This window comes from Giraffa tippelskirchi, chromosome X (assembly GCF_054371585.1).
Source record: "Giraffa tippelskirchi isolate mGirTip1 chromosome X, T2T-mGirTip1v1.2.pri, whole genome shotgun sequence".
Classification (NCBI taxonomy): domain Eukaryota; kingdom Metazoa; phylum Chordata; class Mammalia; order Artiodactyla; family Giraffidae; genus Giraffa; species Giraffa tippelskirchi.
Genome location: NC_137289.1, coordinates 37,680,426 through 37,693,997, shown reverse-complemented (window position 1 = coordinate 37,693,997; position 13,572 = coordinate 37,680,426). Strand labels below are relative to the sequence as shown.

Genomic DNA, 13,572 nt, shown 5'->3' with positions numbered 1-13,572 from the left:
CACGTGTGGCAATCAGTGTGCAGATTTTCTTAAATAAAATATGGAATCATAGATTTTACAGACGATAATTGGAACAAAGAATTTTCTGCTATATTGACAAATGGGATTCTGTATATTTCATATATGAAAATCTTAATTAAGATTTTCTGACATCAGTTCAGTTCAGTTCAGTCGCTCAGTCATGTCCGATTCTTTGCGACCCCATGAATTGCAACACGCCAGGCCTCCTTGTCCATCACCAACTCCCGGAGTTTAAAAAACTCATGTCCATTGAGTCAGTGATGCCATCCAACCATCTCATCCTCTGTCGTCCCCTTCTCCTCCTGCCCCCAATCCTTCCCAGCATCAGGGTCTTTTCCAATGAGTCAACTCTTCACATGAGGTGGCCAAAGTACTGGAGTTTCAGCTTTAACATCAGTCCTTCCAATGAACACCCAGGACTGATCTCCTTTAGGATGGACTGGTTGGATCTCCTTGCAGTCCAAGGGACTCTCAAGAGTCTTCTCCAACACCACAGTTCAAAAGCATCAATTCTTCAGTGCTCAGCTTTGTTTATAGTCCAACTCTCACATCCATACATGACTACTGGAAAAACCATAGCCTTGACTAAATGGAACTTTGTTGGCAAAGTAATGTCTCTGCTTTTTAATATGCTGTCTAGATTGATAATAACTTTCCTTCCAAGCAGTAAGCATCTTTTAATTTCATGGCTGAAATCACCATCTGCAGTGATTTTAGAGCCCAAGAAACTAAAGTCAGCCACTGTTTCCACTGTTTCCCCATCTATTTCCCATGAAGTGATGGGACCAGATGCCATGATCTTAGTTTTCTGAATGTTGAGCTTTAACCCAACTTATTCACTCTCCTCTCTCACTTTCATCAAGAGGCTTTTTAGTTCCTATTCACTTTCTGCCATAAGGGTCGTGTCATCTGCATATCTGTGGCTATTGATATTTCTCCCGGCAATCTTGATTCCAGCTTGCGCTTCTTCCAGCCCAGCATTTCTCATGATGCACTCTGCATATAAGTTAAATAAGCAAGGGGACAATATACAGCCTTGACGTACTCCTTTTCCTATTTGGAACAAGTCTGTTGTTCCATGTCCAGTTCTAACTGTTGCTTCCTGACCTGCATACAGGTTTCTCAAGAGGCAGGTCAGGTGGTCTGGTAATCCCATCTCTTTCAGAATTTTCCACAGTTTATTATGATCCACACAGTCAAAGGCTTTGGCCTAGTCAATAAAGCAAAAATAGATGCTTTTCTAGAACTCTCTTGCTTTTTCGATGATCCATTGGATGTTGGCAATTTGATCTCTGGTTCCTCTGCCTTTTCTAAAACCAGCCTGAACGTCTGGAAATTCACGGTTCACGGATTGCTGAAGCCTGGCTTGGAGAATTTTGAGCATTACTTTACTAGCATGTGAGATGAGTGCAATTGTGCGGTAGTTTCAGCATTCTTTGGCATTGCCTTTCTTTGAGATTGGGATGAAAACTGACCTTTTCCAGTCCTGTGGCCACTGTTGCGTTTTCCAGATTTGCTGGCATATTGAGTGCAGCACTTTCACAGCATCATCTTTCAGGATTTGAAATAGCTCAACTGGAATTCCATCACCTCCACTAGCTTTGTTCGTAGTGATGCTTTCTAAGGCCCACTTGACTTCACATTCCAGGATGTCTGGCTCTAGGTGAATGATCACACCATCGTGATTATCTGGGTTGTGAAGATGTTTTTTGTACAGTTCTTCTGTGTATTCTTGCCACCTCTTCTTAATATTTTCTGCTTCTGTTACTTCCATACCATTTCTGTCCTTTATTGAGCCCATGTTTGCATGAAATATTCCCTTGGTATCTGTAATTTTCTTGAAGAGATCTCTAGTCTTTCCCATTCTGTTGTTTTCCTCTATTTCCTTGCATTGATCGCTGAGGAAGGCTTTCTTTTCTCTCCTTGCTATTGTTTGGAACTCTGCATTCAAACGGGAATATCTTTCCTTTTCTCCTTTGCTTTTCTCTTTTCTTCTTTTCACAGCTATTTGTAAGGCCTCCTCAGACAGCCATTTTGCTTTTTTTCATTTCTTTTTCTTGGGGATGGTCTTGATCCCTGTCTCCTGTACAGTGTAAATGGGGAAAAAATGGAGACAGTGACAGACTTTATTTTCTTGGGCTCCAAAATCACTGTGGATAGTCACTGCAGCCATGAAATACAACAACGCTTGCTCCTTGGAAGAAAAGTTATGACCAACCTAGACAGCATATTAAAAAGCAGAGACATTACTTTGCCGACAAAGGTGAGTCTAGTCAAAGCTATGGATTTTCCAGTAGTCATGTAGGGGTGTGAAAGTTGGACCATAAAGAAAGCTGACAGCAGAAGAATAGATGCTTTTGAACTGTGATGTTGGAGAAGACTCTTGAGAGTTCCTAGGACTGCAAGGAGATCAAACCAGTCAGTCCTAAAGGAAGTCAGTCCTGAATATTCATTGGAAGGAATGATGCTGCAGCTGAAGCTCGGATACTTTTCGCTACCTGATGCGAAGAGGTGACTCACTGGAAAAGACCCTCATGCTGGGAATGATTGAAGGTGGGAGGAGAAAGGGACCACAGAGAATGAGATGGTTGGATGGCAACACCGACTCAATGGACTCGAGCTTGAGCAAACTCTGGGAGATGGTGAAGGACAGGCAAGCCTGGCATGCTGCTGTCCATGGATCGCAGAGTTGAAGGAACTGAACGACTGAGCGACTGATGAAGGATACAAACTTGTAAAATCGTCTGAAAGTATACTTATTTAAACTTTTTTCTCTAAATAGTTTTGAGATTGTTGAACAGTAAAATTTCCATTTTACCGTTCATTCACTTTTGTTGTTGGAGGCAGGGACCCTACACGGGGTGGGGGGCGGGGGGGGAAAAGGTGGCTCTCGCGAGGTGTCCTATCAGTTTCCCAACCTCACCTCTTACACTCGGGATTCCTGCTAGAGGTTGTCTCAGCCCTCTCCTGGGCGGGGCCAACAGCGAGGAACCCAGATTCCCAAGCCCTCCCACTTAAGCGCCCCACCTCCAGAGGAGACGCCCACAACGGGCGGCGGGGTTCGTATTCGCGGGACAACGCAGGCGACGCTTTACAGCAGGGGTGAGCGGGGTCGCAGTCGAGGTTCGCTGGCTCCCGCGCGAAGCTCATAGGGGACCGGGTCTTTCCCGCCGGAGCGTGGCCTCAGCCACCTTGGTCCCTTCAGCCTCCTTTGTGTCCTTTCCCAGGGGCAACGCGGGGCGACGCGGGGCCGGGACCGGCAGCCTTTCTGGTCCCAGGGACCCTCCCCATCCTCTAACGTCTGAGCAGCCTGTACCCTGCGTGCAAGGTAGGCCAGTGTTGGCTGCAGCCCGGCCGGCCTGGGGGAGGCGGAGACGGGCAGGGGGGCGCCGCGTGGGCCGGGCCGTGGTCTGGCGTTTAGGCTGGGCTGGGTGAGCGTGGGCACCGGGATTGTACTGCCGTGTGTGTTCTGTGCCCTCGCGCCAGTAGGGAGAGGGTCCAAGTGGAGCCCCTCGGGCCTCCCGGTCGGTGGGCCTGGAAGCGGTTCCCAGTGGGCAGAGGGCGGGGCGGGCCGGAGGAGTGTGGGAGGCTCGCCAGCTGCTTCTCCCTTCCTCCTCACTTACGTGGCCGCCCGGGAGACCCCTTCATCGGGTGAGATTGATGTGCTGCCCACCGGGACTGAGCATCTCGGAATGCATCCCTAGAGAAGGAATGTTACTTCCTTTCATAAGTTTTTGACCTAAAAAAAGTTGTAGCTCCATTCTCACGTATGCATTGAACCACGTGGAAGAATGTGATGTGCTTAGTCGCTCAGTCGTGTCAGACTCTTTGCAACCCCATGGACTGTGCCCGCCAGGCTCCTCTGTCCATGGGATTCTACAGGCAAGAATACTGCAGTGGGTTGTCATGCCCTCCTCCAGGGGATCTTCCCAACCCAGGGATCGAACCCAGGTCTCCTGCATTGCAGGCGGATTGTTTACCGACTGAGCTGCCAGGGAAGAGAGGGCAATCGAAATAAAAGGGTCAGGGGTTTTCATGTAAAGGACTGTACATTGTTTACAGTGGGGTTAAAAGCATTTCATGGGTAAAGGGGTTTTGGGGCCACTTGAGACAGTTCTAGAGGTGAGGGGTCGTCAGGTAATACAGGCCCATCCGAAAGGGCAGGTCTTGGTTGGGAATTCATACTTTGTATGAAATTATACCATTGTGTAGTTTTTGTTTGTATTTCCTTTATATTAACATATAATATATACTCATATATGTGGCTGGGGAATATTTTTGTATATTTAAGAGCCTTTTGTGGCTTTTTTTTTTGTGAACTATTAATTCTTTTTCTTTTGGTTGTTACTGTCTCTAAACGGATATCTAGAAGCTAGTTCTCTATATGTTAGGAAGACTACTGAGGTGAATTAAAATTTTTTTCCCATTTGTCAGTGCTTTTCTAACTTTGAGTATGCTTTTGTTGTTGTTGTTAGCATGGTAAATTTTATGTGTTCACATTTATCTTTTTTTTTTTAACAGATTTTTGAGTCATACGTACAATAGGCTTTTCTTGCTCCACAGCTATAAAGGAATATTGCCCATTATTTCTGCGAATAGTTATATGGTTCTGTGTATTGTGCGTTTAATTCTTCGATCCCTGTACAGCTTATCCTGGTTTATTGTGAGAGATGTGGCACTATGAGCCTATTCTAAATGGGTATCACTTTTGTCCCACAGCTGACTGGGCTCTCATTGATTTGGGAGGCTGCCTCATTTTGTACTTAATTCTGGTATGTTTTCAGGTCTGTTCTTGAACTTTGTGTTCTACTATATATTTTCATATATGGTATGAGTAGTTCTCACGCAACATGGCTATTCATTTTCATAACTCTTGTATATCCCTGCCTATTTATTTTGCCTTATGAACAATGGAAAATAACTAAGTGTTGAAAAGTCTTTGGATTTTCTTTGAGATTCAAATGGATTGCTTGATTTACTGATGAATTGATATGTTCTTGAGCCTAAGTGTCTTTATTTGAGAATATAGTACATCTTTATTCTTGTTTGAGTCTACTTTTCTGTCTTACAGGAATTTTAAAGTTTTCCTCCTGTAAATTTTCATATTGTGTTTTTACATTATCCTAAGCATGTACTCTTTCGTCATTGGTCACTTAGAACCCTGTCAACATTACTAGCTGGATATTTATTTATGAAATTGGCTTATAAAAGCCATCCGTAAGGCACTTAATTGTTAGCAGTTTTAGTAATTTTCTCAGTTTTACTGAATGGTATATTATCATGTTCTAATCAATGCTTTGAAAGAAGTCTGGAGCCACATAAACTTCCTACCCAAGGCTGTGAACAAGGTGTGCCTTTTTGACCAAAGTTAACACCTGGGCATATAAAAATACACCAGATAGACCACCTGCTTGAGGTCCCAGATGTCTTTCCAAACAGGAGGATCTTGAAATCAGTAGGAAACAAGGAATTAGGCACTCAGTTGATGATTATGGACAAGAAGTATTGATAACAGACTTTGATCCAGTGATTCCAGAAGAGGATGAATATCTCAATAAATGTATAATGAAAGCATAGAGACATCCTTCCCAATACATCACAAGATGGGCTAAGAAACTCTGGAGACTAAGACCCAGACATTTAAAAGGTCCAAACAAAATAACCTTGATATATTTGCATTACCCTTCCTTTGCATTGCCGAGAAAAAGGGGTAAAAATCTTCTCTATTGAGACAAATTGCCAAATACTGATGATTTTCTTCTTAAAAGACTTCCATTAATATTATCTGTTCTTTTATGATACATAGACTCTTCATTAGTGATTAGGGGTTGATAGAGGGGGGAAACAAAATGTTTTCAAAACAGGAAATGCTAGAACCTTGCATTACCTAAGGATGGGGCTTTTGACACTCATTGAGAGGAATTTGTATTTAATTTCTGGCACTGCGTTAAACAGTGGTAAACAGAGTGACCCTGCAGCAACTCTGGTTCCTTTGCTGTCTCTGATATGTACCTACCTTGTCTGGGCAGATTGTGTGTACAACCGTCAGGCTGGCCTCTCTCTGACTCTAGAGACAGTACCTCAGCTGCACTAGTAACCAGGGTAGGACCATGCATGGTGCATCTCCTGAGGTCTCTTGTGCTGCCCCAGTGCTAAAGGCACAGGAACGGAAAGGGGATAGGTTCAGATCTACTGCTACCTTCCTGGATGAGGATCCTTTCCTTTTGTGGTCAGCAAGGCAGGCCGAGGACCCAACAGGGATGAGGCTCCACTCGTCGACATATGGAAAGGCTCCCCAAATGTGGCCAAGACAGTGAGCTGCCATGTTGGGGTCAATTTGGACAGGGGTTGGACAGGCTTTTTCCCCCTCACATAGGGCAAAGGGACAGGTCTTAGGGATTGGGGGATGGGGTGGAGAAGGGCAGGATGGCGTTTTTTGTGCACTGCTGCCTTTGTGAGATTCATGAGATTCATGAATTCATGAAGGAATTCATCCTCACTTCCCATGCACACTGTACTGTCTTTTAGAAACTATCCAGAATGAAGTCAGAGTCCCAGGCAAGATAAGGGACCAGCTCTGTCTCCATGCCCTCAGGGTCCAAGCTTGGCCTGGCCTGGTGAAGTTTAGGCCAAGAGCAGCCGAAACTGGGAAAATTCCAGGCTTCAGGAAAACGACCAACTGTGCTACCGCATAACACATAGCCAGAGGTGAAGTCATTGGACCCTGGTGGCCGCCGTGTCTGGGAGGGACTAATGGAAGCTGCTGTTTTGCAATGCCCAGTGCCGCTCTGGACTGACCCGTATGTGGCACCATCCACACGTGAATCCTCCTGGGCCCCTGTAGGAGAAGAGCCAGGGCCTCAGTGGCCATCCATCCATTGACCGACCAAAGAAAGTTGACGTCACTGTTGACCCCCGTCCAGTACCTCTGGGCCGCCATCCTTTGTGTCCCTCTGTGACCCATGAGAATGGAGCTCTTCAGCCACTGGCCAGGTATGACGCGATCTGTGTGCCCAGACTCAGGATCCTTCCCGAAGTCTTAGGCAGATGTAGGTGCTAAAGACACTGCTGCGGGTCCACTGCAGGGTGCCTGCATGGGGAGTCTTGGCTCTTTTGTGATGAGGGCAGACTGAAAGGACCCCATGGAGACCTGGCCCTGCAGACTGGAGTGCCAGACTTGGAGGCACGCCTCTCTGTAGTGGCCAGGCTGTTGAGCCATCTCTCTTTGGCCAGGTAGGACAGGGCTTGGCGTTTCTTTTTTTCCTCAGCAAATGGCAGAAGGAAACATCTTAGGGTGAGGGAAGGGGAAGGGCAGGTGGCCATTTCTGGTGCAATGCTGCCATCAACAGGACAAGGGGTCCACCAAATCTGTGAACCCTATACTGTCCCTTCCTGGGTAGGAGTTTTAAGGGATTGAAAGGACAAGGGACAGTGGCCTCCAGGAAGTGCAGAGCTCTGCCAGGGAGGTGCGAGAAGCAAGCTCCAGGGCCGGGCGGGGCCGTGGAAGCTCCAGGGACGCTACCAGGACAAGGGGCACGGCCAGGGTGCCTGCCTTGTGGGGTACAGGAAGTGGAGTCTCCATGGACCCTGGTGGCCACCATGTCTGGACAGGACTAGAGGAAGCTGCTCTGAAGGAACCCAGTGTGGGGCTGCGGACATTGCCCCACCGGCCCCTTCCCCTGGGAGCCAGAGCAGGATGGGCCTGGGTGGACTCAGAGCCCCAGAAACCTCTCTCTGGGCTGCGATGCGGCCCAGACAGAGACCACCCTGGACAACTGGAGTTCCGCTGCCATCGGGGGCGAGGCAGGCCTAGTGACCTGCCAGTGCAGGCCACTTCTGTCCAGTGCAGATGACATGTGGATCCTGGCTACTCAGCGCCAAAGGAACCTGAAGCCCAAGGATGGCTCCCACTCAGCCTCCAAAGGGAACGGTACTCTCCCGACACAGGAGACACCGCAGAAGGCACCCTTGACCTGTTCTGAAAAATCTCATCAGCAGGTGCGGTGTCATCTTCCAGGGTGTCCAGGATTCTGGCCCTGGCCAGTCTTGTCCCCAGGGCTCCCGGAGCCACCTCCCAGGGAGCAGAGAAGAGCCTAGCCAAATGGATCTCTGGGCCATGTGTTTGCAGGCTTCAGCTTTCTCCTCAAAAGGCCCTGAGCCTCAGTTCAGCGATGAGAGGAGGACGGGCCCTACCTTCCATTCAGCCCTGGCTCTCCAGGTCTCGACCCTGTGCTTGCACCTGCAGCCCAGGCAGGACATCAAGAAGAAGAGATCTGAAGAAACTGCCTGAAGCTCACCTCTGTTGCACCGAGAGAAACGCCTCCCGCTTCCCCTCTCTTTCAAGACCACCACTCGTTCAGCTTGTCTGCCAAGGCCAGGAGCCTGGTGCATCCTGCTAGGCACAGGGCTCTGCCTTCTAGTCCCTGGCTGACCCAAAATGCCACTTCTGCAGCAAGCTCTGGGGCGGCTCATGCCTGCCCTTTACTTGGCACTAACCTACCTGAGGGGTGGGGGGTGGGGTGGTTTTTTGGTAAGGGACAGGGCTGAGAGGGGATGCCTTCCAACTGGAAGGAAATTTCCATGCGGGAACACTACCTCTTCCAAACATACCCCCTCGCTTTCACCCCTCCTCGAAGGGTGCTGAATCCCACCCCATGCCCCTTCTTTCACACTACAGAGTTGCCCGAAATGTTGTCAGGCGAGGTTATGTGGGCAGAGCCTCCCTTAGGACCAGGCCCTGACGAACCTATGGGGTCTGATGGGTCAGTTGGCACAGGTGGTCTCCTTGTGCCTCTGTGCCCAGGACCAATGTCTGCACATGCAGAACATGGAGCCCCTTGTGAAAAATCACAGCAGTCCTCCCCAAGAAGAGGACCTGGGTCCTCCACGGGAAGGGGCCTGAGGAGTAGGGACTCCCCTGGTTTCACAGTTGCGTTCCTGAAATAGAATGCCAGGGAAAACAGACCTGGATCCCCTCACTGGCTGCAGATGGTGACGCCCAACTCAGCGTACCACTCTGGGGCCAGTTTCATCCCACTGCCTGGATACCCTGTGTCACAGGGCACGGGAAGGGCCTCACGGGATCATGTGGGGCATGGGACCCAGACTTTCTTTGGCAGTAGCAAAAGTAAACAAAAACTCAACTTCCACCCAGACATAAAGTGCCCATGCATTTGTCTGTGTCTGGGACCAAGCCTTCATCAGGCAAAATTCCACATCCTGTCAGCTGGATGTTCGCCCCTGACAGGGTGGCCACCTCTTCCCCTTTCAGCTTTGTCCACGTGGCCAAGAACAGTGGCTCCACCAGGGCAACGGTTCCTGGGTCCCCGCTGGCCCTGAGACCCGAGGTACCCCACTGGTGGACCTTGCTCCTGCAGGACTGGTGAAGGTATCCTGGCCAGAGGCCCTGGGGCTAGAGCTTCAGCTCCTTGTTCCTAAAAATAGCTGATGCTGAGGCCATCCCCCAGAGGCCCTGGCAGCCATGGGCTCCTCGATGGGCGAGCCCTGACCCAGAACACCACTGTTGCTTCCACACCAGCTCTGGAGGTGTGCCCGGTGGCCAGGTTCTCCCAGGATCCTCTCTGTACTCCAAACCCTCCCTTCCTCCCCTCAGATGCCTTCCCCAGCATGACCCAGAGGCAGGACCTGGAGACCAAGCTCATAAAAGCTTGCGCTTGATGGCACTGTTGCTCCAGAAATGCCATCCATCCTCTGGAGCCTGGACTCACCCTCCACCCTTTGCAGGTCAAAAAAGGCCCATGGAGGCCTAAGAGTCTTCCAAGCCATCCACTGGAGTGTTGTGGGAAGAGGTGTCTCCTCCACTGGGGGCTTCTGCTCTGCAGTAAGAATGTACAGATAAGGAAAAGCAAAGGAAGCCATCCATCTCTGGGTGCATGTCCATAGCACTCTAAGAGATTCTGAGTCTGCATGGCCTGATCCCCATTTCCTGGACATGATTTATTTTGTCACTTTGTTTTTATTGGTCAGGATTAGGATAGAATTACCTTGATGGTTTACATAATTAATGATTGGTTGAAGACCTGTGCTACTTGGAATAAATCCAGGTTCTAGCCATGCGTACAAAGTGTGTCTCCTGTAATATGGATCCTTTTGGAATACGTGTCGAGATTGGTCCCTACAGAAATTTCTTACTTAGTGTCTCCGTCCTGTTTTGCAACTTGTTTCTAGCTAGGTGACTGAGAATGCTGAACAAACCCCGAACTGTTATTTGTCCCTTGTGCCAGGACATTCATCCTTTATGGGAATCAATAAGTTGTAAGTGGGAGAACATTTCTGTATCTGTGGATGCAGGGCTAACAGGTTATTTATTTAGGGAACCTCAGGGCCAGTAGTTTAGGTAAGCAGAAAAGCTCATCATTGTGTTCAATCCCAACAAATTACTGTATGATACTAAATGCTTACAGTGGGTTACATCACAGATGGTTTGCAGTATAAATTCCAGCCCATCTGTATATTTAGGCTTATTTCTTTTAAGAGTAGGTAGTGGCTGGCTGGATATATATATATATATATTTTTAATGAAACTAGAAGACGACATGTGTTGTTGTTTTCTTATGTTTTTCATGCTGAATTCTTACTGATTGATATTGATCTGCATCTGTGGCAAAGGTATTCAACAGTATTTCTTTTCAGGTCAGTTTGGTAAGAAAATCAAAGGGTGTGATCAACAGCTCATCCATACAATGTCTTGGTGTGGACCCAGAGTGCAAGCAAAGATGAAGAGCAGACACTGACTTCACACTTCTGATAGATATGTAATACAGCCCTCACTTATGCTTTGATTCTGTTTCCCTCTTCTGTACAGTAGGCTCATCTCTCAAGGCAGGTCTCTCACCAATATTCCTTGGATTAGTGTCTGGTTAGTAGTGTGTTCATGTATACTTAGTCGCTATAGTTGTTCATCCTAATGATGAGAAAAGTTTTGCCTGTGTGATTCAAATATCAACCTATTTGTAAGTTCCAACAGCCCTGAACTCAGTTAAAACTCAGAGCCTCGAAAAGGCCATTATTTTACTGGAGCCAATTTCACACCTCTGATAGGTATGGAACAGAACTCCCAGGTGTACTTTGTGTTTTACTCCAGTGCTTTTTACAAAGATGACTGAAGTATTTTAATCCAGTTTATACTGATTCCATGGAGGTGTATCATTAATGCTAACACTGAGTAAATGCGGGGTTACTTCAGTAACCTGAGACCTTTTAAAGGAACTTCAGCTCCTTGTTCCTGAACATGGCTGCTGCCGAGGCCACACCCCCAACGGCCTGGCAGCCAGAGGCTCCTTGGTAGGCAAGCCAGGCCCCAGAAAACTGTTGCCTGTCCCTTCCACACTTGCTCTGGTGGGGTGCCAGGGGGCCAGTTTAGCCCTGAATCCTCTGAGTTCTCCAAACCCTCCCTTCCTCCCCTCACAGGTCTTCCTCAGCAGATTCCACAGGAAGGGTCTGGACACCGTGCTCAAAAAACTGCCGCTTGGTGGCACTGTTGCTCCAGAAATGCCAACCACCCTCTGAAGCTGGGCCTCTCCCTCCGCCCTTTGCATTTCAAAAAAGGCCCATGATGGCCCAAGAACCTTCGAAGCCCTCCAAGCTGTGTTGGGTCCACTGGAGTACTGGGGAAGAGGTGTCTCCTCCTTTGGGGGCTTTTGCTTGGCAGTAGAAACATACTGAAAAGGACATCCAAAGGAGCCGTCCATCTCTGGGTCCATATCCACAGCACTCTAGGAGATTCTGAGCCATTTGGCCTGGCCACTGCTTCCTGGTGAAAGGTTGTTGCTGAACCTTGAAAGATGCTGGTATTCTACACCTCCAGAGGAAAGAAATTTGATCTGGGGCCAGTGACGAGTCTTGATCGCTCAGAGCTTTTGTGTAATAAAGTTTTATTAAAGTATAAAAGAGATAGTGAAACCTTCTGACATAGACATCAGGAGGGGGCAGAAAGAGTCTTTAGCAGGAAGTTATATATCTACTAGCAGGCTGCTAATGCATTGGTTAGTTCAAGGTTTGAGAAAAGTTAAGCTCAGGTGGAACCAGATGTTGTCATGGTAACACTGAATTTTAAAGGAAACCTTTTATTTTGTGTAGAGAAGAGAAAAAAATCTGACACTTGTAGTTTGTTTCCTCCTGCTGCTTAAGAGAGAGATAAAACAGGTCTTGACACTTGCAACCTAATTCCTCCCTTTGGGGGCCCCAAGGCTTCCGGCCTGTTACCCTCTCACTGGGGACCAGGATGTGATGTATTCTGTCACTTTCTAATTATTGGTCAGTGTTAGGGCCAGAATTACCTTGAATTATTAGGGTTTGGTTGAAGACCCTTGCCACTTTGATTAAATCCAGGTTCTAGCCATGCGTACAAAGTGTGTGCTCCTGTAATAATGGATAGTTTTGGATTATGTGTCGAGATTGGTCCCTACAGAGCATTCTTAAGTGGCTCTATCGAGTTTTCTAACTTGTTTCTAGCTACGTGACTGAGAATGCTAACAAACCCCAAACTGCCATTTGTCCCTTGTGCCAGGGCACTCATCCCTCATGGGAATCAGTAAGTTTTAAGGGGGAGAACGTTTCTGTATCTGTGGATGCAGGGCTAACAGGTTATTTATTTCAGGAACCTCAGGGGCAGTAGTTTAGGTAAGCAGAAAGGCTCATCATTGTGTTAAACTACAAGCAACAATCCCAGCAAAGTATTCTCTGAAGTGACTAAATGGTCACAGTGGGTTACATCACAATGGGTTTGCAGTATAAAGTCCAGACCATCTGTACATTTAGGCTTATTGCTCCTAAGGGTAGGTAGTGTGGCTGGATTGTGTTTTTTTTAAATGGAACTAGAAGAAGACTGGTGTGTTTTTTGTTTTGTTTCTTGTGTTTTTCAAGCTGAGTTCTTACTGAAGGATATTGATCTGCATCTGTGGCAAAGGTATTCAACAGTATTTTCTTTCCTTTTCAGGTCGTGGTTTGCAGAAATAATAAAAGCACATCATCAACAGCTAATGCATTGCCTTCATGTGGACCCAGAGTGCAAGCACAGATGAAGAGCAGACACTGACTTCACACTTCTGACAGGTATGTAATACAGCCCTCAGTTGTGCTTTGGTTCTGTTACCCCCTTCTGTACAGTAGGCCCCTCTCTCAAGGCAGGTCTCTCACCAAATTTCCTCAGGTTCGTGTCTAGTTAGTACTGTGTTCAGGTGTACTTAGTCACTCATAGTTGTTCATCGTAATGATGAGAAGATTTCTGCCTGTGCGATTCAAATATCAACCTATTTGTAAGTTCCAACAGCCCTGAACTCAGTTTAAACTCAAGCCCAGAAAAGGCCATTAGTTTACTGGATCCGATTTCACACACCTGATAGGTATGGAAGAGAACTCTCAGGTGTACTTTGTGTTTTACTTCAGTGCTTTTTTTCTGAAGTGTTTTAATCGAGTTTATACTGGTGCCTAGGAGGTGCGTCCTTAATGCTAAAAGGGAGCAAAGGCAGGTTTACTTCAGTAACCAGAGCCCTTTTAAAGCTATAAAAGTTACCTTCCTGCAGGAAGGGC

General features: G+C 47.4%; 1 long non-coding RNA gene across 1 annotated transcript in view; it reads left to right on the top strand.

The window, feature by feature from the left end:
* Positions 1-3,061: 3,061 nt before the first annotated feature.
* Positions 3,062-13,572, top strand: part of LOC145536426 (uncharacterized) — a 40,765-nt gene continuing 30,254 nt past the window's right edge. The window contains exons 1-3 of the long non-coding RNA XR_014075841.1: positions 3,062-3,123; positions 3,249-3,349; positions 12,980-13,095. This is a non-coding gene — a long non-coding RNA (uncharacterized LOC145536426). The remainder of the gene's footprint in view (positions 3,124-3,248; positions 3,350-12,979; positions 13,096-13,572) is intronic.